General features: G+C 47.5%; 1 protein-coding gene across 3 annotated transcripts in view; it reads left to right on the top strand.

The window, feature by feature from the left end:
• The first annotated feature begins 6,560 nt into the window (after nt 1-6,560).
• CHD7 (chromodomain helicase DNA binding protein 7) overlaps nt 6,561-24,723 on the top strand; it is a 195,490-nt gene continuing 177,327 nt past the window's right edge. For 2 of the 3 annotated variants that reach the window (XM_055432544.2, XM_055432542.2), the window contains exon 1: nt 6,561-6,894. The gene's annotated coding sequence lies outside the window, so the exon portion shown is untranslated. Of the gene's footprint in view, nt 6,895-7,282; nt 7,549-24,723 lie in introns of those variants that run through there. The other variant, XM_055432543.2, reaches the window with a different exon arrangement.

The following is a 24,723-nucleotide window of genomic DNA, read 5'->3' as shown; positions in this document are numbered from 1 at the left end:
CCCTTCTAGAAACTCTGCTTCCTTAATGTCTTACTGCTTCTTTCGGACAGTGATTCATGAGTCTTTCTCCAGTGGCTTCTCTTTTTCTTCCTATCTCTTAGTATGTGTTTTACATGGATAAGTAATGTTCCCAATGAATTGTTCCTCTGTCTGGGCTCGCCTGGTGTTGAATCCGGGACCATGTGACTTGTTTTGGCCAATGAAACATCAGTGAACATGAAGTCAGCAGAGTCTTGACAAGGTCTTGTGTCTTGGCACTTGCCTTCTTGAAACACTCCTCAGAAACTTCCGTGTCTTCTGGATGACTAAGATGAAAGGTCAAGAAGAGAGAAAGGAGAGAGGGAATGTCAAAAATACCAGATTTTTTCAACTGAGTCCAAAGCCAGCTCACCCACCAGATGAATCATACCTTTTTATTTTGGTTCAAGCCATTAAGAGCTGGGATGGCCTGATATACAGCAATAAACAACTGAGAAAACCTGGTATTTTAAAGATTCCTATTGGTGTCCTGCTGCTGCTGCTTCACTCCTCTAATGTTGCATATTTTCGTGGACATCACTTCCAATGGGACCATTCATATGTCATAATTCTTACACTCACGTTTCTAGACCAGATCAGTCTTCTAAACTCCTATCTCTTACTTACTGGACATCCCCACTTGAATATTCCACAGACCACTCTGCATTCCCACACCAAAGCATCAGGTTCTTCCACAAACTTCTTCCCGCTTATTACCTATCTTGGTTAGTGATGCATCTACTTACCAGTCACTCAAGGAGAGAACTTAGAAGTGAATCTTCAACCCCTCCCTTTCATTCACTTATCAACAATCAGTTGTTCACCAAATCTTATCAAGTATGTCACCTAACTCTCACATTTATCCCTTTATCTCCAACACCTCGAATGCCCCCCTGGTCAAGGACCTCAACATGTTGTACTTTATCAAAAACCTCTGCCGCCTCCCTGCACTGAGGTTTGTTCTGATCATTTTCCAGCAGACAATCCTTCTGTGGCTCCTCACCTATGGAATAAGGTAAATATTTCTTAATATGCTACTAAACCCTTTCTGACCTGGCCTTCCTCATATTTCCATTGTCATTTTCTGCTCTTTCCCTGTGTACACTGTGCTCTGAGCCAAATTACTCACAGTGCCGACACTAGCCATCTGCCCCATGGATGTCTCAGACAGTTTTCCTGCCTGGTACCTCCCCTCCCCTGCCATCTGCAGAGTCCTTGAAGACTCAGATTAAATGTCACATCCTCTGTGAAGCCTCCCCTGTCTCTCTGGGCAGAAGCAAAATGAGACATCTCTTCTGAGCAATCATGTACCCAGTAGTACCACGACTGTACACATTTTTAAAAAATTGTGGTGATGTGCTTGAATATCTGTCACCCCTGATAGAGTCAGAGAGCTCCTCTGGGGTAGGGGTGGCTTTATTTTTGTTTTTATAGTGTCCAGCATAGTGTCTGATGCGTGGCAAGCGTTCAATAATTACTGAATAAATAAGACACTGTATTTTCCCACTTGTAATGTCTTGTTAAAGTGCCTTATAATTGGCTAAGTTAGCACTTTAGATTTCCATTTATTAGTCTCGAAATAGAGATGGGAGACTTTCAGTGCTGTTTAACGTGACTTAGGATAAGTCTGGTGATAAGTCACAGAAGCTGGAGCTGGTAACTGAGGGGAGAAGAGGCAAATGCCTTGTTCCAGGTGGGCGGCGGGGCTGTGTTGGAACCACTGCCTCCACACCCCCACCAGTGCTCCTTTCAGACTGAGACCACCTTCTTCCATCACAGGGGGAGTGGTCCATCATGCTGCTCTGATTTCCTGTGGGATGACGGCCCGCATGACAAGCATTCAGGAACACCTTGAGTGTGAACAATAACACGGGAAGTGTGGAACTGATTTTATTTCTTCCCTTTTCTTCTCTTTTTCTCCCTGTTTCAGGTACCATTTCCCACTGTCTGCACCCCATCACAGAGGTCTTTCAAAGGAAATATCTGACTTGTGATTGTCTGAAGTCTTCAGAGAGCCCCCTCCAACTACCAACGCTTTTGGGGTTCAATCAAGGGCTCTCCTTGGTCCTGCCTACTTCTCCAGTCTAATCTGCCATCCCCTGACTCTACCATTTCGGTAAGCAGGTAAAGCATTCACTAGGTACCTTTGTGCGAAGGCTCTGTGCCACTTAGGGATGCCAAAGCACAAAGCATAGCCATTGTCCCCAAGTAGCTCACAATCCAATGAGAAGACAAGAGTGAATTGTAATTTAATGTAAACCAGTATTAATGGGGACAAGTATTGAATGGATGAGAGGACAGCCAGCCATCTTGGAGGCTCAGAGAAGACCAAGCAGGACCTGCCCTCCATGTACCACTTAGTATGGAACCACTTGCAGTGACCTGTGCTCACCAGGCTTTGAAACCTCTGGACCTCGTGGTCATCCATCCTGCTCTCTTTGTTCCAAGGAAATCCTCAAGCCCCCTTTCTTCTAGGAAGCCTGTTCTGCTGTCCCAGCAGCCAGAACCACTCCCTCCTTTCTGCTGCCACCAAGCGTGAACTCCATGTCAACAGGGAGCTCGCTGTGACCTCCAGTACTGCCAGGTAGTAGGCATTGGATCAGCGTTTGCTAAAACAACTAATGATTCTCTTAGGGAGCCAACAGTGGCCTGATTGCAGCCCTAGTGACTTCTTTTCACCTGGTCTCTTCACCACTCCAATCTTGACGGTTGCTAGCAAAGGCAGTAGCAGCCAGGCTTATGACCAGTGAAATATAGAGGCTGAACTTGCACATCCAATCAGATTCTTTCCCCCATAAAAAGCATCAGTTAGGAAGGTTACGCTGTCCTTCCAGTGATGTAGGGAATGCTTTTCAGACTTCTCTTTTTGGTGCTTTCTTCAGCATTTATAACCCTCTAGATGGTGGGCTGCCCTCTATGGGGTCGCACAGAGTCGGACACGACTGAAGCGACTTAGCAGCAGCAGCAGCAGCAGATACCTATAGCTTTATTTTTCTCTATCTTTTCTTTTTAAAAAATTTTATGGGTTAAACATACTCAGTCAGAATTTATTACAGTCATGTTTCTAAAACTTAGTGAATATCTATCATATATACTATTTAAATTCTATATAGTTCCAATGACAGTAAATCATTATTTAATGACAAAATATCCTTCTGGAGCTTGCCAAAATCATTTGGAACCAAATTTGATCAATGATAAAGTAGAATAATATCGCTTTTAGTGGAAAAAAAGAAATTGGGCACTAAAAAGTTATTTTCTATGACTTACAAATTGGCTCTGAACAGTTTCAAAAGATGAGTTCCAAAAGTGCATCAGAGTAAGTCCTCAACACTGGAATTGGTGTAACTGATTAGTGTAATTGATTTTAACAATTCAGAAGAACACACAGGGAAAAGCGGACAGCTTTCAACTGAGTGTATTCTAAATAAAATTTGGGTATTAGAGATTGTTACATTATGATTATGTTCCCAGAGACAAATATTTATCTGTCTAAGCAGTAAGGCAGACAAACTGTAGGTCAGGTAGCATTAGTTTGAATTCCTGGAAGAGACTGTTTTCATTCATTTCATGGGGCCTAGAAAACCTTTTTGTAACAGGTCAAGTTGTCCCTGGAATTTTTCTCAACAGTTTTCTGGGGGCACCATCCCACCTCTAAGCCCACTTCCAGGCCTCTTGCACCTTTCCTCTGCCCTGCGGCTACAGTGAACTCAAGCCTGTCCTTTTCCCTAGGGGCTGAGACTCTGAAGTTACCATTTTCTCTTAGCACTAAATCAAAACCACCAGCCCATTAGATCCTACACTCCAAGAGGGCAGGAACCTTGGTCCATTTTGCTCTTACTGTTATCTCCAGCACCTAGCACAAGGCCTGGAACTTCTTAGACACTCAATGTTGAATGAATGAAGAAATCTCTAAATTTGTTGTCCCAGCTAGGTGTTGGGAGAACAACCCATTGAACTAATTTGCACTCATCTGTGAATGACCAGGAGTCCCTTATCTGTCCCTAAGGTATTTGCATACTCAAAGGGAAAGCTTGTGAATTCAAATTATTCTCAATGGGAAAACCTCAATAGTGAAGCAAATGGAGAGAAAACATTGAAGGGTAAAGGGTAGGACTGGGGAGGGGGTGGAGAGGTTATGACTCCTAGTTAGGGCTGCCTAGGAGTCTGACCCTGAGGCCTTTCGCTTTCCAAGGCCCCACAGCTCTGCACTGTCAACCACTTCGGAGAGCTTAGAGACTCCGCGATCCTGTGGGAACCAGGAGGGAGATTAACCAGGGAGGGGCTGTAGGGCTGCTGGTCTCCACCTTGAGCTTTGGTTGTACTATATTACAGTCTCTCGTATATTTCAAGGGGAAGTGTCCTCACTTTCTAGTTAAATATATAAGGGCACGGGGGACCTCCTCATAGTCTAACCTATTTGTTAATTAAAGGTTAACTAATATATTTTTTGGCTTCCCAGGTGGCGCTAGTGGTGAAGAACCCACCTGCCAATGCTGGAGACGCAGGAGACACAGGTTCAGTCCCTGGGTCTGGAAGAACCGCTGGAGTACAAAATGGCAACCTGCTCCAATTTTCTTGCCTGGAGAATTCCATGGACAGGAGAGCCTGGTGGGCTACAGTCCATGGAGCTGCAAAGAATCTGATAGGACTGAGCACAGGCACAGTATACTTTTACTTTATGTAGATATCATTTTTTTTTTAAGTTGGTAAATTGACTTGAAATATACCCACATCTGACAGAGAGCTGGGTATACTGTAAAGGATAGACATAAACCCTTTTATGCCATTTTTGAGTCTCTAACATGATCTGTTACTAGTGATTTCTCTGAAGACATGTGTCCTGTCTTTAACCCCACCCCCACCCCTACACACCCACCACACCCCCAAGCATCCCCCATATGCTTTCACTGAGAGATGCAAACATAATGTAAATGTAAACCTGACCTCAGAATTCTGATTCTTGGTTTATGAAATGAACTATAAAAAAAGACAGAAGCTGACTTTAGTGTTTCCTAATTTTTTAACATAAGAATTTTCTGTGAGATCAGCCTTCTTTCAGCTGTTTATTTGTACATTTCTTGAAAGAAATATTTACCTCTTTCAAAAGACCATTTAAATGTGTGATAGAAAAAAGCCCAGACCAGTGCATTTCAATAAATGACAGTATAACACATATTTAGAAAATCATTACGAATGTTAGGAAATGTTTGAATGATTAAATCTAGGATAATCAAACTTAAAGTTATTAAAGAGTTGTAGTAGTAATGTAACAAAAGAGTTTTGATTAATCTTTGCTTCAAATAAATATATTGTAATAGCCTTAGCACTAAAGGATCTGAATGAAAAGAAATTATATTTTCTGAGTTTGTTTTGGAGTCCATTAATGGCAATTGGCTTTCCTCTGTATCTGTTATAGGTCCCTATTTGGTTGATATAAGTTCCTTTCTTGATGTGAAAATAAATGTAATCTTTAACCTAATAAAGTCCTCTTAATGTGTACAAGTGTTGACGGTTTAAAAAATTTATAATTGCTTGGTATTTTGCGGATTAAAGGTACTTGATAAAGGTTGGTGGATCTATTTCCTGAAAGGAAAATTAGTAAAAGATGAATTTCTCCTGGTTTAATACTCATTTTGTACCGGGAAGGGAAACAGAATAAGAGAATTGGGTATTTAAGGCTAGGCGATCATACAAAAGTGCCATTTTGGCCAAAGAGTGATTAAAACACTCTAGTCCGGACACGTTTAGTAATGGGCACACAACCTATTTCTTTGTTTCATAACCATTGCGCTCTCTCTCCCTTTTTTTGGCAAAGCAACAAATTCAACAAAATCAACGCCATCTAGTTAAACTTTTTGATTTAGCGGTGGATCCGGCTGTCCTGTCAACGAGGAGGTAAGACCAGCAGTGTGCAGAGGCAAGAGAAATGAGTCTGAAACGGACAGAAACGTGCCCATTCTAAATAATTTCCTGTGGGAAAATCGTTCCAAGTTGAAGGATAATTACAGGAGAGACGTCCCAACCCTCCGAGTCGCTGCGGTCCGTCCGCGCAGCGTCGCAAGCCTTCCCCGCGGCCCCGCCGCCGCCGGGCCGCCCTTCCTGCCGCGGGCGGCGCACCCGGACTCCGGGAAGGTGCCGCGCGGGGAAACGTGGCACTGTCTCCAGCCCGCGCCCCGGGCGCTGCCGCGCGGCGCGGAGCGGCCGCTCGGGGAGCCGGGCCGGGAGGGCTGCGCGGCGGCCGCGCACCGGCCCGCGGGGAAAGCCGCCCTCAGCGCCGGCGCCCGCCGGGGGACGGGAAGTGGCGCCCGGCCCGCCCTCGCGGCCCGCGGCCCCGCAGCCCCGCGCCGCCCCCTTTCTCTCGGCCTCTCCCTCGGCCTCAGCCACCCCGGCCGAATTCTTGCATAAATTATGCCAGGCGCGCCTGACGTCAGGTGGCGGCGCGCGGGCCCGGCGCGGCGCGGAGGGAGCCGGCGGCGGGCGCGCGCGGCCCCGCGGCCTCGGGCGCGCGCGGCGTGCCGGGCGCGCGCAGGCGCTGGCGTGCTGGGGCCGCGGCGGCGGCGGCGGCGGCGGCGGCGGCAGCGGCGGCGGCGGCGGCGGCGCGGGGGTTGAGCCGCGGTAGTGCGGACGCGCTCGTGCTCGGGAACTATCGGATTAAACTTGAATCGAGTGAAATTACACAAAGGAGCGCCGCGGAGGAGGCGGCCCGGGGACCCGGAGACCCTGAAACTCGCCAGAGCCCCGTTCGCCCCCGGCCAACTCCGCGCCCGAGGATCCAGCCCCCTGGCCGCGGCCGCCGAGCCAACTCCGGAGCCCGCTCTGCGTTTTGTCCCCCCCTCGGCACCGGGCGGCGGAGGAGCCCGCCCGCCCGCCCCGGTAAGCGCGAGAGTTCGCCGGGCGCCTCCGGTAGGGGCGGCAGCGGCAGGAAATCGCTCCGGGCGGGGGCAGGGGCCGCGCGAGGAGTTGGGAGCGAGGAGTTGGGCGTGTGCGGGGCGAGGGGCGAGGGCGGGCGGGGGCCGGGGCCGGGCGCAGGAGCGCAGCGCCGCCGCCGCGGGGCCCGAACCCGCGCCCGGAGCGCCGCCCGGCGCCCCAACTTTTGCCTGCGTCCGCGGGGCTGGCGGCGGCGGGGGCGCGCGGTCCGGCCGAGGGTCACTTCCTCGCATGTAAATGGCTTTTTGTTGTGCTGCCGGCCGTGGGGGGGGGACGGGGGACAGGAGGGAGCGTGTCTGCGCGCGGGGGAGCGCGAGCGCGTTTCCTCCCGCCGGCGCCGAGCACGAGTTGCCGGCTCCATTCGGAAGAAAAAGGAAGGAGGAAAAGTTGGGCTGCAACTCCAGTGCGAGTGGGCGATGGGCGCGCGGGCGCGGGGTGGCTGAGCGGCGGCGGCTCGGGGACGGCGGCGACCCCCGCCCCCCAGCCCGGGACCGACCACGCCGCGCTCGCCGGGAGCGGCGGCCGCACCGGCGCGAACAAAGTGCGTCCCTCCCGGCGCGGCGGCGGCGCCGGCCCGCGCGGGGACGGCCACCGGGCGAGGTGGGTCGGCGGCGGGGAAAGTGCGCGGGGCGCCGCGTGGGGCGGGGGCGGCGCGAACACGCGGCGCGGGGGGCGTCCCGAGCCCGGCCCGTGCCGGCCGCGGGAGCGGAGTTGCGAGACCGGAGCCGGGGGGCTCCCGGGGCTCCCCAAGTTCGCGAGGAGGAGAAGAAAGGGAGCGGGGCTGGGGCGGGCGCGGGGCGGCGCGGCGAGGAGGGGACCCCACCTTGCCGAGCTGGCCGGGCCAACGGCGGCGGCGGCGGCGGCTGCATAATAGCGACTTTAAGCCCCCGGAGGCAACTCGGCTCCCCCACCCCTGAGCCTCCCGGGGGTCAGCGCCCGCGGGGGGGGTCACTAGGTGGCCCCCGAGGTGGCTCGGCTGCGCTCTGCCCCCGCAGAGATCCGCGGCTCGGAGCGTGAACGGTCGAGGTGGCTGGAGGCCAAGCGGTCAGCGGGGAGAGGAAGGAGGGTGGCGGGGGACGCGTTGTTTGTTTGGTCGGCACCGGGGACGGGGCTCGCCGGGGGTGCAGGGGCGCGGGCACCCGGTGGGCTGCCGTGCGGGGCGGCCGCGTCGGCGCGGGGCGAGCACCGGCCGGGGGAGGGGGGAGGGTGGCGATCCCGGGCTCGGGTGCTGGGGGGGGGGGGTCGGGAGGCTCCGGGGAAGGAGCCGCCGGCCCCGAGCAGCCATCATTACCGAGCTGCCTTTCTCCGGATGGCTGCGCCTCGAGGAGCCCCGCGCCGTGGGAGCGCACCCCGAACTCCCGGCCGGCCGCCCGCTTTGTGAGCGCCCCCGGGGAGCGGCCGGGCGGGGAGTGCCTCTGCTACCGGGCGGCCGGTTTTCCCGGAGGTCACTTTTAGAGACTGTTCACGCCTCGATTTTAAACTAGTTTTTTTTTTCCCCCTCTTCTGAACAGACAATGGACAAAAGAAAAGTGGCAACCCACATGGAGAGTTTCCTTTTGAATTGCTAGAATTAGATACACTATCCAGCTCGCCACTTGCTAAGTATACTTTCTAGTTTCCCATTGTATATTACCTCGCCGTCGATTTAAAGAACTCATCTTGAAATGTGTCCATCCTTTGGGCTTGATTTCTCAGCTGTATTAAATATTTTTATTTATTTCTAAAGGATTATGTGAAGGCCCTGATTTTTATTTTCAGAAAATTGTAATTCACGCTGTCTTTGCAGTGGGCAGCACCTTTCAAAGAGGTGGAATGTGTGCTGTCTCCCCCCCCACCATCCCCCCAATTCTCTCCCTATAAGGGGAGGGGGGAGTACTCCCTAAACGTAATAATCAAATAGTTTAAAAAAAAAAAAAGCAAAACCAAACAAACTTTTCTTTATTTCCTCACAGATTTATTCTGACGATGTCAAGAAAGAAAGAAAAAATAAAAATCGTAGTGACTGTAATCTTAGCAGCATGGGAACCCGATTTATTCCAGTTAAAATTCCATTTAGGTAGTAGCAACGTGTGATTGTATGTAATTCTTATTTCAGAGATAACTCGAGCAGTGATTCTCCGAAGTTGAACCCTCCTCCCAGCCCCCGGAGTGCGACATCTGTCGCGGAGTGTTTTTGTCTTGCTGTTGCACAACAGAAGCCCTCCAGTCTTTACCCTAAAATGGCAGCTTTCATTTGACTGGGGCCCATTCATTGACAATGATAATAAAGAGGCTGAAAGCTAGATGCTTGGGGCACGGAGCAGGACTGGGTTTGCCTTTCTAGGTGCTAGTAAGTGGGAGACATTTTATGTCTTCCAGATTTGCTCAGGAAAAGTTTCTTTTTCCTGAAAAATCTGGACTGTGGAAAAAAGTTACAGAGTAAACAGAATTTGGAAGTGAAAAGGGACTTGTAGCAAATTTTAGAAACTTAAGTTTTCTTGTTTCACCAAATGGTGAAATTATGACATCCTCCCTTCCCCCTTGGTAACCAGATCAAGGGAGGTAATGAATTTTTGTGAGGCTTGTAACAGGTGAATTTCATCATTATAACACTCAAGAATTGTTTTCTCGCACTTTAGACTTCATTATTTATAGTCTGCTGATATTTTCTATTTTTTTTTTTTCCCTCTGTGCAAGTCAGTAAATTGAAGGTTGGTGAATTCTAGGTTTTTCAGGATTCAAATGAGTTTCTTGGTAAGAAAAGAATAATAATAATAATAAAGGGACAGGTATATGAATTATAAACTCTAATTATGTTGGTTTAATCAGTGAAATTATTTTTGAGTCAGTTAAAGTAATTGCTTCCTTTTCTGTGTCTTAAGGTGGAAGTCAGGATAGAGAAGTCATTTATAGGTGACGGTGATAGTTAAAACTCAAACATTATTTTCCTCTTTCGAGGAAAAAATAACACTTTTTCTCCAAGTTGAGAATATATAAGTTGAGTTTAAAATAGCAGATCTTGTAACTTGGTTTTAAAACAGTACTTTCATAGATTCTCCTCTACTTGGTCTAGATGTTAATCACTTTGGCTTACAGGACTATTTCCAAAACTTTTCCAGCAGAGTATTGAGTTAAAATGAATTCCATGGGGAGTACATGTATAAAACTGTATCAAAGAAATGTTACAAGTTTTTCTTCATGCAGATGCAGTCAATAATGTATTACTTGTAGTATATTTTTTAAGCCATTAGGTCAAAAGAAAAAATGCATTTTTATCTATGAGAAAATATAGTCAGAGTGCTTAGGTATACATGCCATGTAACCCGTGAGAGCAAGCTCAGTGCCAAGGTTAGAGTAGGCATTTCAAACCTTGATGGAAACCGTTTTATTCCCTGTGCTTAAGAAAGTTGGCTTGTCATATGGTCACCATTCATTTGGTTACTTTGGATTCAGCAATCACTAGTGAGTTTTCAGTGTATAAAAAGACAAATAAAAGGCAATGTTCTCCCTCAGAGGGTTCACCATCTAGTAGGAGAGATCCTTTTAAAGGTACATGGACACTCACATTTAACTTCTAAGGTCAACTTTGGAGGTAATAGTTATTCATCTTTTATTATCCATACATTGCCATCTTATAAACATCTACTATAAATAAGGCATCACAAGAATAAAAATGCTTAGTCAGGGCTGGGCATTTAAAAAATGACTGACTTCAAAAAATGACCCTTAAGATTTCAGCTTTGAAATAAAATGATTTAATTCCAGTATTCAGATGGTTTCTAGATGTAAACAAGCTAGCACTTGGATAGATCACATAGCTAAATTCACTGGAGGTAGGAAGGGACATTTGGGGATGATGTTAGGAACATAGTGGTCCTATGTGATTCTTTAATTGTCTTTTTCATTCACAAGGACACATTTGATTATCTTCAAAAGGCTATTTTTTTTTATGCCCTTTTAGAAATTGAGAATTTTGTGTTGTATCTTACCAGGTTTCTCAAACCATTATGGTTTTATCAGTCTGGAAGATAAAATTTTACTTTTTTTCTGGAAAACTTTATTATTCTTAGTTGTTTTTTTTTTTTTTAAACTCTGACATTCAAAGATGATGGATGATGTTAAAATATAAAAGAATTTGGAAATAAATATAAATTGGGAATTTTTCTACCAAAAAAAAAAAAAGAAGATGTAGTGATTTAATTTGGGTGTTACTCAGATTGGGTTGCAATTGTGGCAGAAGCCCATAGCTGATCTTGCTGGTAGTTAAGAGTGGGGAAAGTAATTAAAAACACTACTGCTGTTCTTTTATATTTAAATTCTATCAGTATATTAAAATTCTTAAATGAAACCACACCTGTGTGATCAAAATAATAAACAGGAAAGCACAATGATATTGTCAAGTAGAAATCTGTCTTGTGATCATTAGTGAATCTTTGGATATTTAGAGCATGAGGACCTTGGAGAGCTAGTCGAACTTTCTGGTTTTACAGATTAAGAAACCGAAGCCCAGAGAGATTAATTAAAGGAGCCGCCTCTGGCTGGCCACCCGGTTACTGCCGGGCAGTCTCGGCTGTCTTGCTGGCGCCTAGCTGGGTGCTGCTGCAGGGGGATGCTGGGTTGGTCCTTGCTGGATGACAGAGCTGGTTCTGGAAGGGTCTAGCTCTCTTCCTACTTATATCTGACTCAGAAGCACCTTTTGGCTTAAGAACCCTTTAGCCCATGCTACCATGGCTCTTAAAGGTGTTCCTACATCATCAATATTGTGTTTGTCTCTACTGTGTAGTGGTTTGGAGGTTTTTTGGGGGGTTGGGTGGGGGGAGGTATGAGTACGCATCTAGAGAAAGGTACAGAAAAAATTATGCCAAGATTTGATTACTGTTTTCTCTTAAGAAGCATGTATTCCTTATCATAATTAGATTCCTATACCTTTTAACTCATGTTCAGTTCAGTTCAGTCACTCAGTCATGTCCGACTCTTTGCGACCCCATGAATCACAGCACGCCAGTCCTCCCAGTCCATCACCAATGATTGTGTTTTTCTTAGTGAAGTATTTTTGGAGGGTTTTTGTCTTGTTTTTACTTCGAAAAGTAGAGACTATCTTGTTGAAAATAGCATAGAACAGTAATGAAGGATTACTGGGTAGCAGGAGGCTGACTAGTCCCTTGGCCTGTTTGCTTGTGACCATGTGGCATCAGAGACGCTTGCTGTCTTCCATGGTCCTTTCGGCCTCTCACGACTGCTGTAGGTGCCAGGCTCGGCTCGAGTGGCTGGTGGCTGGGACTGTGATAGGTTTTCTGCTTCATCTGTTTTCTTATTCATCGATTCAAGTATTTATTGGGTACCTATTACCTACAAGGTGCTAGGCTGTACCTGATTAAGGAATACAATACACGAGAAGACATAGGAGACCCACGTGAAACAGAGAACTGCTGCAGTGTCGTAGGTGCTATGTGCTGGATACCAGGAGGAGGGAAGATCACTTGTCATCTCTTAGGAGTGGCCTTAGCACTGCCGCCCAAGTGGTGGCAGAAGAAGCGGGCTCACCTGGAGGGTAGCAGCACGTCTGAAGTCTACGGAGCGCAGCCACATGACGCCTGAGAGGTAGGCAGAGGCCAGCTTGGGCAGGGCTTATGGGATCTGGAATAAAAAAAAAAAGCAACGGAGCCACTGATGAGTGCAAAGCAGTGCTTGACATGAGCAGGCTTGTGTTTTGAAGGCTGAATTGGCGGGTGGGGCACAGGAGGGAGACTCAGGATGTTCCCACTGGTGGTAAAGGAGCAGTGGTTTGGACTGGACTGGTGACCGTAGGGAGGGGAGAAGTGGAGAGGTTGGAGAAATATTTAGGAGGCTCTCTGAATTGGACTTGAAGATAGATTTGTTCTCAGGGAGAGGAAGGGCTCAGGGAATGTAGGTTTTCTGGTGTGTTCCAGGCGTGGCTGGCTGGCTGGTGATGCTGCTCCCTGAGATGGGGGGCACCTGGTGGGGGCCAGGTCTGAGGAGGAAGTTCATGGGTTCTCATAGCGTGTGACTGAGGTGGCCGATAATGGACCATGAAACCGCTGTCTCAGCCTTCTTTCCATTGCTAGTGGCATTCTAAAACTTTCCAAAACAGTCTGCTAGCTTCCCCCCAAAGATGGAGGTATACAGTGAGCCCTTCAGTAGACCTGACAGAGAAGGGGAGCTTTGTTTCTGGCCTCCTATATGGCAGTCTGCTTGTTACTTGTCGAAAAGGACTTTGCTTGCTCATTCAAAGACGAGAACCCTCTAGTAAGCGGACTTTGCCACAGTTTGTTCTTCTGTCTCCACATTCCAGTGGCTGTTTTGTGTTGCTAGTTATGTATTGGGATGAGGTCCTTGGTCTCCCAGCAGTAGCTGGTGGGTCTCATAGTTAGCTCTGGTTGAATTTTAGGAGCTGGTTGCAGCCACACATGGGTGTGGTAGAAATGAATACATTGCTTAGATAATTGTGGAGGGAAGTACCATCCTTGATCTGAACATTTAACGTGCTCTGGGCGGGGAAGGAAGGAGTATGTATAAACTAGTTTAATGTATCTTAAAAGTCACTTTGCTCAATTATAAAAAGTTGTTCAGTCACTCAGTCGTGTCTAAGTCTTTGTGATCCCATAGACTGCAGCTTGCCAGGCTTCCCTGTTGTTCACCATCTCCTGGAGTTTGCTCAAACTAGCATGATTGGTAGCAAATGAGAAGGCCATTTCCTTCTCCAGGGGATCTTCCCAACCCAGGGATCGAACCTGGGCCTCCTGCATTACAGGCAGATTCTTTACCATTTGAGTCACCAGGAAAGAGGTACTAATTAATAAATCCAGAAATGTTTTGAAGTTTCTGAGAAAAAGTATGAAAAGCCTGACTATTTATCTTGAAACAGTTTTTTTTTGAAGTGTTTGTATTTTATATGTGTGCGCGCACCAGTTTATAGAGTAGTGATGTTGTTGTTTAGTCTCTTCAGTCGTGTCTGACTCTTTTGTGACCCCATGGACTGCAGCCCACCAGGCTCCTCTGTCTGTGGGATTTTCCAGGCAAGAATACTGGAGTGGATTGCCATTCCCTTCTCCAGGGGATCTTCCTGACCCAGGGATCGAACCCGAGTCTCCTGCAAGTCACCCGTTTATTTTTGTTACAGGTCCAGCTTTGGTCTTGGTGTGGAGAGAGGTCCTTCCTGGGCCTCGTTGTCTTTGCTTGGGGTTCATTTCAAAGATGCTCTGCCTGACGCCGGTCCTCACAAGCCTTTTGGTACCATTGTGACTCCATCCCAGCTTCACCAGGGCCTGCCCTGCCTTCTCCGGGGTGGGCATGATTGTCCTTTGCAGGTTTTTCAGGGGCTTGCCTTAGCTGTAGGGGCTGCTCCATCTGCAGGTTTTGCTCTTTCCTCTGGCAGTCTTTAGGGATTGTTTGGATACGTTTAAACTTTAGGGACAGTAATGTTCCTATGTGGTGAAACAGTATAGAAATGCTGGGCGTGCTGACTTCAGGTGGACTTGGCCGGCGACCCTACAACAGTTTTTATTTCTAACCCAAGTTCTTCCCCTGGTTAGTTTCAAACATTTCAAAAAACCTTTAAAAATACATTGTCTGGCTTGTTCCCATCAACAGTATATTGGTTTAAGAAACCGTTGGCCTTTCTAGAGGTGCATACATGACATTGAATGCAGGGTTGTGCCATGTGGTCTCCAGTGGAAGAATAAAGGGGATGTTATCCCCACTCCCAGCCCCCACCCCAGCTTTAGCCTGTCTGTCCTCAGCATGGGGCGGGCAGAGAGCCGCAGTCACTGTGCACGGAGCCTGGGCAGCCACACCAAGCCTTTGTGCAGGAAAAGGCAGGGAGATAACATGTGTGCAGTTCTGACATGTCAGGGGCTCTCCCTGGGATCCTCCACTCACACGTCAGAGATCTCTACACCGTATTTGTGGTTCATCTGATAAAAGGGTACGTGGTTCCTCAGTAATAAATTTTCCCCTCGTTCTTCGGCAAGTTAGAAACTGCTTTAAATGATTAAAGAATCCACTTTGTTCTCTTTTTGTCCTTCTGAAAGAAGCCATAAACACTTCAGAGTTGGTCCTCTTGATATTTAAAACATAATTAGCAATAGTACATATTATTTTAACACACGTAAAAAGAATGATCCTCTCTACCATGATTCTAAGCCAGCAAGTAGCAAGAAGCCTCTTAGAGAATTACAAGCCTGCCTTATTTTCCAAGCCAGGCCTGTCCTGGCACTAGGTGACGAATAAAATCAATTGGAACACAGGTGTACAATCAGCGTATGCCTTAGTTGTGATGTATTTTAAAGTGTGTGGGTCTAGAAATTACTTTATTTATGGATAGAACTAATAATGGATTGTAACTGTTAAGCCTGGATCTTCAAGGTGAACTTTTCTTTTTTAAACATCTCTCTCACTGTGTTTTATGTTCTTGTATACTTGACCTTGTTTGTGCTTGGGATTTTGCTTTGGCCAATTGCAGGTGTATTGATCTTGTCAGAAAAATCATGCAGACTCATCTGGAGAATGTAAAAATCTTGATTAAATTAGGAAACTGTCTATTTTCTCTGTTAGCTGTGTGATAACTGAAATAGTGCAGAAATAACCCGATAGCATTAAAGATATCATTAATCACCATAACAACTAACTAGCAGTTGATTTTTGAGCATTTCCAATCACGTAGGGCTTCCCCGGGGGCACAGTGGTAAAGAATCCTCCTGCCAGCGCAGGAGACATGAGTTCGATTCTTGGATCAAGAAAACCCCTGGAGGAGCAAGTGGCAACCCACTCTAGTATTCTTGCCTGGGAAATCCCATAGATGGAGAAGCCTGGCGGGTTATAGTCCATGGAGTCAGAGTTGGACGCGACTGTACATGCATGTGTGTGCATGCACACACACACAGTCAGGCATTCGCTAAGTGTTTTGGTTACTCATTAGAAGAACTCTAGGACAGGGGTCCCCAACCCCTCTGGTCCTTGGTTTATTAGGAGCCAGGCCACATAGCGGGAAGTGAGTAGTGGACCAGCCAGCAAAGCTTCATATGTTGCTCCCTATCACCTGCATTACTGCTGAGCCATCACCCTCACTCTCTGCCCAAGGTCCATGGAAAAACTATCCTCTGTGGAACCAGTCCCTGGTGCCAAAAAGGCTGGGGACCACTGTTCTAGAAAATAGAGTGTTTACCCCCATTTTATAGATTCAGAGACTTGGACTGAGGGGTTAAATTGTCCAGGACCACACATAACTCTAGTGCATGCTGGAGGAAGATTTTTTTTTTAATATTTATTTTTATTTATTTGGCCATGCTGGGTCTTCGTTGCGGTACATGGATCTTTGAGCCTCATTGCCGCACGTGGGGTCTTTAGTTACAGCTTGCGAACTCCCAGTTGCGGCATGTGGGATCTAGTTCCCTGACCAGGGGTCGAACCCAGGATCCCTATTTTGGGAGCATGGAGACTTAACCACTGGACCTCCAGGGAAGTCCCTGGAGGAGGATTTTGAAGTTCACCGGTCTCCAAAATCCGTATTTGTGATCCATCACCAGGCTTGTACCACTGCTGCCTTAATAGGTAAAAGTGCATTAGAAATACCGGCAACGCCCTGTAATCCTGTGTCTCCTGTCGGCTCAGGCTTTTCCGGTCACACTTGCTCTTTTTGTGCCTGCTGTACTTGGGGCGGGGGCGGTGGGGGGGAGGCGTATATTAATATCTTGGGATGTCTTGACTCCCAAGATGACTGGGTTCCATGTCTTTCAGCATCATACCCTTCCTGTTCCATGAAGACGCCGAGAGGAGTTGTTTTCCAGCAAGTTTTATTCTGTGGTGGCTGAGAACTTGAGTTGTGGCATCAGATGGATCAACTCAGTGAATCATGAAACTGGGAATAATAATACCCTCCACCAGCCAGGGTTAGGGCGGAAGGTGGCATGAGATGCTTCGGCTTCAGGCACTCAGTATAGCTTATGGCATGTTTATTGAGGAGTTACTAGTAGCATTAGCTGGCTCTTGGTCATTGGATTTATCAAACCGTGTGCCTTGGTTTTATTTTTCACTTAAGTCCCCATAATCCTTAGTCCTGAGAAGCCCACTGTGGAGTCCAGCTGCATGGTTTGCCTCAGGAGTTGACATCAGACTTCACAGGCGTGTGCCTGTGTCCAGGTACAGAACTAGTTGTTGTTCCCCTACAGAGAGGGGACTTGGATATCCCAGGTGCTAACGATGCTGCCTTTGAGGGAGCAGTCTCTTCCTGGCCCTGGGGATTCTTTCTACTGGCTGAGCCTTGGCTGTCTCGCCAGAGAACCCGTCATTTCTTCTTTTCCCCAAACCTGCAGTTCTCCAAAGACAGTGGGGGTGTCACCAGCGGTGGGCATATTCCATCGGCTCTGGCATGGACGAACCTCCCAGTGTCGACCAGAGAGGCACAGGGTGTTCTCAGAATCTGTAACTCTAGATCCTTGAGTCTCTGAATGTTGGTGTTGGCCCTCCCCTGCCCCAGATTCCGTCTCTTGCTTAAGAAGGAGACAAGAAAGGATCTAAACTGAGAGTAGATTCAGGGTGGGGTCTAGGACAAGAGTAGCCGCTGTTAACAGAACATGAGAAGGTTCCTTGCCTCTGGAAATGCAAGGCTCTGGGGGCGGCTTCCTTGGTATCCCACTGCTGTCAGGGCTGGCACGACGGTGGGCGAGGTGGTGCATCGATGGCTTTCATTTTACTTTATTTCATTTTATTTTCCCTTAAAAGTGACTCTTAAGGGAAAATGAAATGGGGCAGAGTGGAAAGAGTTGACAGACATGAGCCTGTGGAAGTTTACCGTATTCTTTGGTCCTTCCTTCAGGGTTGAAAACTTAGAAGCTTCTTGAGTCACATGGACTTTTAAGAGCTTGATCTCCATAGCTACCATGTATGGAGCATGGGCTTCATGTGAGTTTGCATTTTGCTAATAATCTGTGTACTTACCTGAACTGTTGTCCCCAATGACGGAAGTAGGATTAATCAAAACAGTGAGGTGGGAACAGTGTTTGCCATTTTGTAGGTGACGAAATGGAGATTTAGAGATTGTTTAATACATGGTGCAGTTGGGACTCAAATCAGTGTGAACCTCTCTGCAGAAAGTGCTTGGGATGGGTGGTCACATTGGAATGACCTCGGCCTCAGAAGGGCTGGACCAGCGTCTATCGAGACGTGCACACCTGTGCTTTCGAGGCCCAGCTCCCCTAGCCACGCTAAGAGGCCCAGAGCTGCCCATGAATGGCTTATAGTCAGGGGGGCGTCTTTTCCACCTCACAAGTCATATCTTATCAATTGCGAACACTTCCCACCTAAAAGACACTCACTTATTGTTAGACTCACTAGTATTCCACCCTGGTTTTGTTTATCAGTCCAACACGTGACCAACCACAGAGTATTCAGCTTGCTGCAGAACTGGCTGTTTCTTTCCAGTGTTTATCCAAGATGTATTCATTCACATGGACTTCCCAAGTGGTGCAGTGGTAGAGAACCCACTTGCCAATGCAGGAGATTCTAGAGATACAGGTTCTACCCCTGTGTTGGGAAGATCTCCTGGAAGAGAAATGGCAACTCACTCCAGTATTGCCTGGGAAAATTCATGGACAGAGGAGCCTGGTGGTCCACGTGGTTCATCTGGTCACAAAGAGACATGCATGTGTGCACGCGTGCTAAGTTACTTCAGTCATTTCTGATTCTTTGCCACCCTGTAGACTGTAGCCCACCAGGCTCCTCTGTCCATGGGATTCTCCAGGCAAGAATAGTGAAGTGGGTTGCCATGCCCTCGTCTAGAGGATCTTTCCGACCCAGGGATTGAACCCTCATGTCTTATGTCTCCTGCATTGGCAGGTGGGTTCTTTACCACGAACCTCCCATTGAAACTTGGAAGTTTTGCTATTTTTTGGTGCGCTTAAAAATTCAGTTTTTGGGTTTTTTTTTTTTTTTATTGTGTTTTGTTTCATAGAGCTAGGTTTATCACCAGAATTAGCATTTTAAGGTTTCCATTTCCCCCTCTCATTAGAAGACAAATAAAATCCAGGTTGGTAATGGAAGCAAATTTCAAGCTCATAAGGGACTTCGTGGCTACTGTGGGCCGGTGAGAGCCATTCTGTTTAGCTGCCGAGGTCTGGCAGGAAAGGAGAACTGTCTCATGTCCGTCAGATGCTTAGTAGGGATGCACCGCTTGACGCAGTCAGGTAATTTCCCACATGGTTCCCCCTGTGGGTGGTGACACAGCTGTGCCTGGATTGCTAGCAGGCAGGCGTTGTCACCATAGACTAGCTGAGAAATCCAGTGTTTGTGTCCATGTGAACAGAAGGAGATGTACTGCCTGAAGATCCGCACAGAAGCCTGGCTTTTGCTGGTGGTGTGGTGACACCGGGGACCAACGGTCAGTCTCTGACTGTATGTAGCTCAGGCTTTTCAGAACTTGAAGAAATGCTCACATCACCGGTGTTATCCTTTACGGATCACTACCACCGTAATAATAACATTAAGAAGAAGAATATCCTCACTGGGCAAACCTGAAAATGACTCGACTACCTGTGCCTTCTCTAAACAAGATGGCTTGAGCCAGCTGTTGAATTTGGAACGTAATCTGATTTGTGTCACCTACCAGCTCCAGGCGAGGGGTGAGAAAATGGGTCTATTTATTCAAAGCATTATAGCATTCACTCATATCCTTATGAGATTTTCTTGTGTGTCTCTTAACTCTTCCAATATTCTGTTGTGTGAAAGGAACCCCCACTTTTCCTTTCCTTACCATTTTGAGATAGGTGCATAGAAGACTCAGGTCCCTGATTTCCAGACAGAAAAGCTAACAAAGTACATGGTGGATTTTGGGGAGGAGGGAGCAGCAGCATGCTGCTCCGTCTTGCACCTTCTCAGCAACGTCCTCCCCTCCCTTCTACCTGCCAGGATTCACAGGGACAAGGTGGTTTTGCAGAAATAATGTATCCATTGGTCTTTAAGGAAGAGGAGATGATGAGCGGGACTGAGGTCGCTTTTTCATCTGTTTTCTCCAAGTGACCTGTAGAATGGGTCTGTTCACGTGATCTTGACGCTCTTATATAATTATTTCAAAAGTTCATCTGGTAAAAAGTGATGGGCACAGTAGATATTTATTGGGCCTTAGAATGAACACTGTCACCTGGTGGTATGTGCGTAATTAGTCACTCAGTCGTATCTGACTCATTGTGACCCCTTGGACTGTAGCCTGCCAGGCTCCTCTGTCCATGGGATTTTCCAAGCAAGAATACTGGAGTGGGCTGCCATTTACTTCTCCAGGGGATCTTCCCCATCCGGGGATCAACCCACATTTCCTGTATTGGCAGGCTGACCCTTTACCACTGAGCTACCTGGAAAGCCCCACAGTCACCTGTACTGCTTGTTAAAGATGCAGATTCTGGGAGTCCAGTGATTAGCACTCGTCACTTTCACTGCCAGGTCTCAGGTTCGATCCCTGGTCAGGGAACTAAGATCCCACAAGCCTTGTGGTGTGTTACAACAACAACAACAATAACAACAGCAAAATGCAGATTCTTCAACCCTACATTGGTTTTATTCCTGGATTAAAATCTCTGTGGACCATGTAGAATCTGAATTTTTATCTCGGTGCTTTTGATATACTCCAAAAGACCTCACGTTTAGACCAGTATGTTAGTTATACAGTGAACGTACCATGGAAATACAGAACAGTTCAGAAAAATGGTAACATATATTTTTACAGTATTTTTTGAAGCTTTGCAGGTAGTGTTATTCTCTTACATGTGATTGAGTGAAATGTAGCTGCTACTTGGGATACCAACTATATAAAGGGCAAAGATGGACACATGGTTGAGCTTGGGAGCCTAGTCTCCCTGAAAGGCAGTGAAATAAATGGAGAACAACATGTGTTGTGTTTACTCATTAAATTGTATTTTCATTTCTGCCACAGAATAGTTAAAAACTTGTTTTATGTGTCGTTCCAGTTTCATGGTATGATTAGTGGGTGGCTTTAGGAGACTTCACCAGCAGTCCAGTGGTTGTGACTGCCCTTCCAATGCAGAGGGGAGTGGTTCGATCCCTGGCTGAGGAACTAAGATCCTGCATGCTGTGTGGCCAAAAAAAAAAAAAAATTAAAAAGTATTAAAAAAAAAAAAAAAAGTGAGTGGACTATTACTATTTGGGGGCAGCCCGTTCCAAGGCAGTGTTATTTCCAAGGGCAGCTCAGACATGAACAGTGAGAGTCGGGTGGCAGGTCATCCGGCGGGTGGACTTGGCAACGTCCATCTCCGTGGGACCCCGGTACTCCTACGGGAGGTGATGGGAAGTGGCTCCCGCCTCTTTTCTCAGCCCTCCTCCTTCCTTCCTTTCCGATCTCTTCCTCACCGCCTGCCCTGTCCTCTTGCCCCACCGTCTCCCTGGATCTTGGCTGGGAGGCTCCATCAGGGTCCTGGGCTTCCCCGGCTCCTCGCTCCTCCTGTTGCTCCCTGGATGCAGCCAGTGTTCTTCTGAAAGCGCCCATCTCGCAGCCTCTAGGGCCCAGCTCAGACCCACAGCTCCAGATCCTGTTTCCAGGTGATTAGCTCCTGAAGCTTTATTTTATTCCCAGTATCTCCCCAAGCATCTGTTCTTCACGTTCCCAACCTGTCTGAACCCGAAGTCTTCCCAACACCGCCTCCTTCCTGCATGAAGCCCTGGCCTCTCAGCCCCACGTTGCGCTCCGTGCCGCCCCTCACCCTGGCTGCCTCTCAACCTCTGCAGGCTCCTCCGAGTTCAGGGGGCTCCACACTCTTGGGTCCTGGTGTCCTGGTTTCTTTGACCGCACTGCATCCTCACGACACTTGCCTGCCTGTTAGCACATGGTGCCAGGCCTGCTGAACCCTGGCCCGTCCTTGTCCTCGTCGTTTGCACTGGAGGAGACGCCTGCCCTCTCTGCTCCCAGCGTTCTCCTTCATTCATTCCCGGGGCAGCCGGCCCCCTGGCTGCGGGTCTGAAAGCTCCCAGGCTCCTGCAGAGGGGTCCTGCTCATCACCTTCGAGTGCAGTGGGGCTGTTGGGTTTAAAGTCGAGACTGTTGGGGAAGGGGGAGGTTTCCCTGTGCCTGTCCCCGCCCCCTCCCCAGTGACAGTTGGTTCCAGCCGTACCTGGCTGTCCCTCAGCAGGTTCACAACGTGAGTGGGAAGAGGAGGTGAGAATTCCTCCTCAGACCCTATTCTCATGTCCCTGGTGTCCATTTGGAAGGCCTTTGCCCTGGTTGCTGTGTCCTGAATCGGTACTTAAGATGCCCTTTAGTCTGTCTCATGATCTTCAGGTTAGCCCAGGAATGTCCGTAAGATATAATCTTGTGTTGAGGGAAAACTATTAAACTGGTAACTGAAATCCTTTTGTGGGGAGTCAGTTGTGCTTGAGCATGGCCTGAGGGACAGGAGGCTTTCAGAAATGGGCCTCCAAGTTCATGACAGAGTGAACTTTCCATACAGGCCTTCCCCAGGTTGGCTGTAGGAAGGACTTCAGTGAATGCAAAGACATGGCCAGTAAGGGCAGGGAATATTCAGCAACACCTTTCAAAAGATCAGTAAGAATTACAAGCACGCAAATCTTAAGAATATTCTTGCTGACTTTTGGGGATGACACTAATGTTTGCGAAGTGGTGCTCATGGAAAATTGTAACTGTGCCAAGTTCTGCAGGAGATCTGAAAATGCTGACCGTGGCTCCAAGATGCCGGGTCGCACACCTCGGACGTGGAGCAGGTTAGCATTGTGTGTATTCAGGCGCTGAAGAGGTGTGATGCTCCCAATGGAGGGCTGGTAGTGGAGGAGGACATCAGCAGATGTGACCCGTGCTGCCTTGTGATAGGCTGGGAGGACTGAGAGATGACAGGAGCAGAATCACAGAGATACAGTGAGGCCAGGCCCCCAGAGCAAGCTGCAGGGCCAGGCAGGGATTGCACCCCCAGGGAGAGGGGCACCCTGCCACACACCCGCCCTCCTCCCGAACTTGGGGAGGGTCAGAGGTGGCTGGGAGGAGAGGGCAGGGGATGGCCAGACAGGGTTGAGGGTGGGCTGTGGTGAAATTGAAATTGTGGTGAAATTGGTGACATGCGTTTGCACTAAGTGATGGAAATGGCATGGTTGGTTTGGCAATGTGTGAGGGCTGGTGGTTGAAGAGGGACTGGAGGGGAAAAGTCAGCAGTAGAGCTCCACCAGGGCAGGGTGGGGTGGGGGGGTGAAACTGGTGGGAGATGAGGAGAGGACCGGTCCTGCCAGGGGCCAGCGCCCACCTGAGAATGGCTTGGAAGCCTCTTTTCAGGAGAACCAAGGTTTGATGTTTTGAACTTAGATTAGATCCAAAAATAGGAAACATTTGAGGAGGGTGAGATGTATGAAAAGATAAAAAGATCACTTTAGAAAGCTTCCAAAAATAAAGCTATGTCGCTCATGAAGTTGTGCAACCAGCGAGCCAGAAAAATATCAAAATAGTAACCCCCCTCCCCGGCTTTTTTAATTAAAGTCAGTGTCTTATGAAAATGATTTTGGAACTGTTTTCACATGTAGTTTGACTTTATTTCTTTAAATGTCCTTCCTACTTGGGCACAGCATAATGTGAAAGAGTTCTGTAGGATTGTTCATATTGCTCTTTCAGAATCAAAATGGCACATTGGTAGTTAGGGAATTTGTAAAAGTCTACATGGTTACTACACACGGATGTTGATCTGTTCACTGGGGTCACGCTTTCTTCTGAGTGTGTGTTCCGACATTTCGAAGCCCTGCCTCACCGTGTGTACTTCACCTGCTCTGATGGGTGTGTGTGGATCTATTAAAAAGACACATCAGCAAATACAGTGGAGAAACAGCTCTAGCCCATAGAAAGTAAAGGATGTAGCAGATAATTCATAGAAAATTTAACTGCCAAAAACAAAAATTTTCCCAGTTATGGAGTAATAAAAATGCAAATTAAAATGAGCTAACTTTCCCTCCTTATCAAATTAGCAAGGATTTAAAAAACATTTTTTGATATTGACGGAATGTGGTGAGACTTGCAGGCTCACCGCTGTCTGGGTTTCGGTGAGTACAAACATTTTGGAAAGTAGCTGGAGATTCCATGTTTCCGGAACTTCATGAACAGCCATGCCAGTCATATCAGCCGTCCGTCCGAAGGAAAGATCTGCAGTCCAATCAGCTATGATAAGTAAGAGGTCACAGCATTTTGTTCTGACAGTGAGAAGTCGGGAATGGTTAGATTTGTGCTGTGTTCATAAGCTCAAGTGTGATGCAGGCATTACAGATTGTGTTTTTGGAAACCATAAAGCCTCAAAGGGTAGAGCACAAAATAATATAAAGTCTGGCTTCAACTTGATGCAAATTATTACCACAAGCCTAGGAAAAAGAAAACTAGGGAAAATACGTCAGTTTTAAAAAATGAGTAGTTTTAGGGATTGACACTTTGACTTAGTTAAAAGCTCCGATTGCCGAGTTACACAGGTCAGGATTGAATCCTTGCCTGGCCACATACTGGCTGTATGAACTTGGATAGGTGACTTCATAGCTTAGTGACCACAGGCAAGTTTTAAACCTATCTGAGATTCAGTTCCTTCAGCTGAAGCTGGGAGGGATGGTGGCAGTGCTCAGCTCCTAGGCCTGTGTTAATTCATGCGGTGATGTCTGAACTACCTCACACGGTGCTTACTGCATTGTTTGCTCTCCACGAATGTCGATTGAGGGTTGTGTTTATTTTAATTTGTATTTAAAAGTTTATTTTGAATATGGTTTGATTCATCTTTACGTTCAAATTTACATTCTTAAATATTTT

The sequence above is a fragment of the Moschus berezovskii genome, chromosome 16 (assembly GCF_049115385.1).
Source record: "Moschus berezovskii isolate FMDL1 chromosome 16, NW_MosBer_1.0, whole genome shotgun sequence".
Lineage (NCBI taxonomy): Eukaryota > Metazoa > Chordata > Mammalia > Artiodactyla > Moschidae > Moschus > Moschus berezovskii.
This window is presented reverse-complemented; position numbering and strand designations above follow the sequence as displayed.